Below are 6000 nucleotides of genomic sequence, written 5' to 3'. Positions count from 1 at the left end.
CCCAAACAGGATCACATAAACCAATTAAAATGCTCCATTTCCTTCCTACTTGTTTCATCTGCCCTTTTTCAGCTTGATAATTCTGTAGTGCAATCAGTACTAGTATATACATGTACATGTATATGAGTATTGGAGAAATAATCAAAAATTTCATTTTTCAAATCGTTCTGTTTCTTGTTTTGATCAAAGACATCCAGGTGAAAAGATCCTCCTTAAATTACATCACTAAAATAAGCAGAATTTGAACAAAGAGACACAGGATTACTGGTAGTCCTACATCTAAAATCTCACTGGCTAACTTACATCCAACATCAATACTAAGATCATGGGAGGAGATTCTTGTCTGGTTTCTATCATGCACATAAAAAGGATTTATTCCACGACGTGACTGAGATGCATTCGACCCATGAATTTTCCCTCTGAATTATGAATAAAGGAGCGCGCAGAGATCAATAAATTAATCTGAGCGGGTCCTAAGTTCATGTTGCAAGTAGCACACATTTTGCGGCAGGGCAGCTGCAAGACCAGATACAAAATCTCAGGCAGATTTGGATGGATAATCGAGAGCACAACAAATCCTTCATGAAACTGAATACATGGGACTAGTATAAATTTTATGTAGAATGCTCTTCTTATTGATTTTCTTTGCAAAGTATGAAGCACAAACAGCCTCTCAGGTAAGAGGCATTTCTTAGAAAAGAGAAAAAAGGTTAATTCTATACATAAGAGAATCAATTCATGGAGATCACTTTATATTTGCATTTTCTTTGTTGCTAAATATCTCAAGTCAGTTCATTTTCATAGTAAAGCTGTATAAGAAATGGACGATGGGGATGGAACAAGATAGAAAGAGATGCAACCAGAGAGAGAGAGAGAGAGAGAGAGAGAGAGAGAGAGAATTATGATTTTGAGTAATCCAATTTCTATTCCTTGAATGGGTTATCCATCGCCAACTGAAAACAGGTAAAAAGAATCCTTAAGCATTATATCCACTCATCTTTTAAGTTGAAATGACAGTAGAAAAGAATCCACATTTATGAATATTACATTATATTCTGCCATAATCAAGAAATACTGCAAAAAGAGGACATTACAAGAGGAAAATCACCACAGAAAATGATTTAGTTCAAAGAAACAGGTCACATCAGTCTGTGTGCAGCAAAAAAAACACCATTTGAGTAAGGATCAAGTAAGGAATACAACCTTATCCTCTAATAGAGCATTCCACTGATCATGTGTTAATATCACATGCAATATTTGGAGGTAAGTCCATCAATAAAAGTTTCTACAGATGCTTGGGTACCACCAGATAGCAGGACAAAAGCATAGCCTTATAGTTCTATGATGAACTAAACCAGGCCTTAGTCCACACTCCACATGGAAACCTCCTAATTTAGATGTGAACACCACTATGAAAGCAGCCAAGTGATTGAAAAAGCGAAATAAAAACCATATCTTCCTTAAGAATATAAAAAAAAACTGTTTTAGATATTTACCTTGTATATCATGGTCCCTCTAAAGCAGAAGGAATAATAACTTGCTGGTATTGCAGTAAGGTCTGAAAGAACAACAAATTAAGAAATATAACATTATACAATGTATTCAAAATGTGTGAACTTTTGAATGATCTTTATAACAAAAATTAAAGAATATCAATTTATAAAGCTTTCCTGTTATACAAAATCTTCAACTAATACAAATTAAAAGAAATACAAATTAATGTTGACTGATAAGGAGAAAACATTTCGTTTTTAGATATAAATCCTCTTTAATTCATTTAGATGGCATATGACTTTCTTTTAAAAGGTTATCTGAATTTAACTGGTCAATCAATTACTCAGGTATCAAAATGTTTATTTTAGAAGAAATTTCATCAGGTTCCTTTCCTTTCCTTCATTTGTCTCTTTTATCACAATCAGTGCTTTCATTTCTTCTTTCTTGTCTTCTCACGGTCAATCAAGAACTTTTAGCACCAGTGATCTGTAAGTATTATTCTGACATCTAGCTCAAAGAATGGCCCCCTTCACTCCCTCCATCTCATCCCAGCTTCTGACAACTATAAAAGATGACATGAGGGACCAAAATGGATATTACGCGGACATTCCATCTCTCAGATTTCACTCCCACGGGAAGCTTATTAAGACCGCTGATGCCATCACTAAGTTGGCAACACAGCTGGTATTAATTACCCACAAGCATACTCCATCTTTTAATGTCTTCCTTCTCTCAAAGAGCATACAAAGAAATTATCAAGGAAATCACATAAAATATCAGAAGTTCCAATTACTAAAAACTTCAACATGTTTTTTTTTTTAATTCAACACGCGACTTCAATTTTAACTAGAAATATACCGGCAGATCAAATAATTTCCTGTCAATGTTTTATCACTAAAAGTCAAGTGAGACTCTTTCCAGAGAACCTTGCTGTTGAGAAACTTGTCTAATAACTGTTTAAAAGTTGTGTTGCATTTCTAGGTAGGCCCAACAATCAAACAATCAAGAACGATACAGATAATCAGATTGAACATAAATCACTATCATCTCTATCATATTAATAGTATTCTTATGAAGTGATATATATTCAATGTATTCATCCTACATTTGCTTGTTTCATCATCACCAACACTTCACTTCCACTCCCCCCCCCCCACCCCCATTACCACCACCACCACCACCACCACCACCACCACCACCACCACCACCACCACCACCACCACCACCACCACCACCACCACCACCACCACCACCACCACCACCACCACCACCACCCACCACCACCACCACCCACCACCACCACCACCACCACCACCACCACCCACCACCACCACCACCACCACCACCACCACCATTAGCATTATCATCACTATCAATGTTATTTTATTTAAAATATAACCAGCTCTGGATAAAAATGTAATAGGAATGTAACAAAAAAGAAAGACTGAAAATGAAGTAAAAAATCATCCAATCATTCACCTTTTTTTCCCTCTCATGAAAGATAATTAGAAATGAAGAAGAGAAGGGGAAGGGGTTTCAAAAGGGAAGAGATGGGAAGGGGGTCTCAAAAAGGAAGGCAGTGCGTATGGAGATGAAAGGAGGAAGAGAGAATAACTCAGGAGAGAGAATGGAAACGTGAGAGATAATCACTTCTGTGGTTTCTTGCTAAAACAGCTTCAGAGCAAAGATTCTTTGTCTAGCTGATCTCAAATCATTTTCTGGTGCACTGCAGGCAAAACTAAATAAACCATGACCTTAAGGTGACCTTGAAAGAAGAAGCAGGCCACAAGTTTGCTGATCTGAAGCCCAGTACAAGCAAGCGCAATCAATTACCAACTTTCTCATCTATCCTATGATTCTTCTTTCATGAAGTAGTTTGGAGAGGGCTGTCCCAAGATGGTGAGAATGAGCATCATCATATGGCATGTGACTCCATCCCACTGAGGAAGGATGCAATTCATGAAAAGGGAGATGGTGCACATTTTAACAATGGTGTATTGGCTTCTATAAGCTGGTAAAGGGATCATTTTGCATATCTTTACTCAGACAAAACACATACTTGATCATTACTTTCAAACTTATTAATATTCAAACCAGAGTCAAATGTATTTAAACAGTTACAATAGATATAAGGATTTTGTAACCACACGTTTCTGGAGGGACACTTGACAATTAACAAGAAGAAGTTAATGAAGAAACATTGGAATTAGATTCAGATACAACAGTACCGACACTATAGCAGACCACTCATTCCAGTAGAAATTATGAGCTAGAAAAATAATAATAGTTACACAAGGGCCTCTTTAGCAGCAGACTAACAACTCATTTAGTTTGTAAGAAGAGAATAAAGTTTATCCTAATCACAATCAGAAAGTATAAGAGCAGTTTAATGGGAATGTTTGTTAACGAGGAATGGGCTGCCTCAGCATGGAGACAATGGAATCTTTAAGCACAAGTCATTAAGTTTGAGCAGATCTTCCATTGGTCTAATGGTATCTTTTGATTTACACCATTATCTGCTGACGACTGCAAGTCATAATAGTGGTGCAAGGCATTAAAGGGTGACTACTGCACCCTTTTGTAGGCTACCCATTTACCTATTCAGACATGGTTCTATACAAACAGGGTCCATGCATGATAAATTAAACCAGACAGAAATATGTGTAACTCTATGCGGACTATGAAAGGACCCGCAGATTACAGGGCCAGGGGCACCAAGTGATTAACTTTTTTTGTTTGTCTCAGAGTTGTGATAGGAAAAAGAGAACGAGGGAGAGACCTGAAAGAAAAGCCTAGTTATGAAAACAGGGAGGGAAAAAATGGGGGAAACAAGAGAAGGAATTGTAATGTATGGGAATATATGGTGGTGTGTATGGATTGTTTATGCGTTATCTGACAAGGAGAAATGTACCAGAATCCAATCAAGAGCCGCTACCTCCTAAATTCCTCTCTGGATTGTATAAATAATGGAGGAGCGTGACCCCGCCTGACCTCAAGAAGCTGGGCCAAAGATGAGGTTGATTAGCTTACATGGGTTCCTTCTCTCTCTCTCTCTCTCTCTCTCTCTCTCTCTCTCTCTCTCTCTCTCTCTTCTATCTCTTTCTACCCAGCTCTTGGTTGTTTCTTGATGAAGTGTGCCCCATCTGGCGGTGATTAGACCCCACAGTCTTGGCAGTGACAGAACCATTGGGGTCAGGGGCTAATTAGGCTAGGGGGCCCATGGCAACCAAACTCAACCCCACTCTATTCCTGGTCTAACATGGACATCTATATTGTCTTTCAATAAACTTTCTCATGCTTGGTGTCTCTCTCTCTCTCTCCCATACAGCTCTGGTCAGTCATGTTGGATTGGTTATTCAGCCTCAGTTTGATTTGTTCCCATCATTAAAACCTGGCCATGTGGAAGGCTTCCAATCTATCTAGCTTAATTGCACAGGTAAAATTGTATTTAAAGCACAAACAGAGTAATTATATTTTTATGGCCTCATCTCTAATTGGCGATGCATTTTGGGGAAAATGATACTAATGATAAAACCCATTTAAAAGCGCTCTTAATTAGTTAAAAGTTGTGAACGCAGGCCTCGAGAGCTCTTAAAGCAACTCTGATATCCCGACATGAAACTAGAATTGAGTAATCCCTGCTATCATTAGAATGTACAGAGCAAATAATGACGCTGAAGGCAGGCAGCCACATTTGCTTCATCAAGTTCATTACTCTGAAATGCCAATTATTTCTCAAGCAGGGAGATTGTTCCGTTCTGGTATGTGTGCTCCTGATGAAGGCTTGATATTTATGGCTATATCACATTTAGACAGAAGGAGATGACATGAGAGAGACAGAGGAAGAGAGAGGGGAGAGAGGGGGAGAGAGGGGGAGAGAGAGGGGGATGTAACGATGGAAAAAGAGGAAGGAAGAGTACAAGGAATACTCTGTTCAGCTGTCTAAAATCATCAGATTAACTGCTCCCATTCCGAGCATTTATAGCTAATCCACACCCCACTCCAAACCTCTGATAATCCTCACAACCCAAGATGGTGGCTAACAGGGGCAAACTTTCTTTTTGCATACGTGTCTAATTTCATCTGTCTTTTCCATAGAATCATATAAAGTCCCAGCCAAGTGTTTTTGTGTTTTGGGGCTCTATTACTTTAGAAATGGGGATATAATTATGAAAGGCTGTGTCACTTCACCACCACCATACAAACCGAAAGTCCCGAGAATCAGACAACAATCAGTGGGTCCAAACCAGGACCAGTCTACGCTTTGACACAGTGAATATTAGCTGTAACTAGACAGGTTTTTGGTCACAAAGTGAAGCTATTATTTCTCATCTTTTGAGTTACCTCTTGATATCTTCTCATGTCTGATGAGGAGGCCCAGGTAGAGGGGGAATTAATAACTAGTCTGTAATCACAGACCTCTTTGGACTACCACCATTCCTTGATATAGATCTACTAACTGAAAACATGTTACAGCCTACAGGCAGACCTTATATGATAGATCAT

At 38.5% G+C, this 6000-nt stretch overlaps 1 non-coding gene across 3 annotated transcripts in view; it reads right to left on the bottom strand.

Annotated features, from left to right (window-relative positions):
* Positions 1 to 766: 766 nt before the first annotated feature.
* Positions 767 to 6000, bottom strand: part of LOC593587 — a 79035-nt gene continuing 73801 nt past the window's right edge. For all 3 annotated transcript variants that reach the window (XR_004062344.1, XR_004062346.1, XR_004062345.1), the window contains one exon: positions 767 to 1558. This is a non-coding gene — a transcript (uncharacterized LOC593587). The remainder of the gene's footprint in view (positions 1559 to 6000) is intronic.

Source organism: Strongylocentrotus purpuratus, unplaced genomic scaffold (assembly GCF_000002235.5).
Source record: "Strongylocentrotus purpuratus isolate Spur 01 unplaced genomic scaffold, Spur_5.0 spur5_scaffold_8, whole genome shotgun sequence".
NCBI lineage: Eukaryota > Metazoa > Echinodermata > Echinoidea > Camarodonta > Strongylocentrotidae > Strongylocentrotus > Strongylocentrotus purpuratus.
This window is presented reverse-complemented; position numbering and strand designations above follow the sequence as displayed.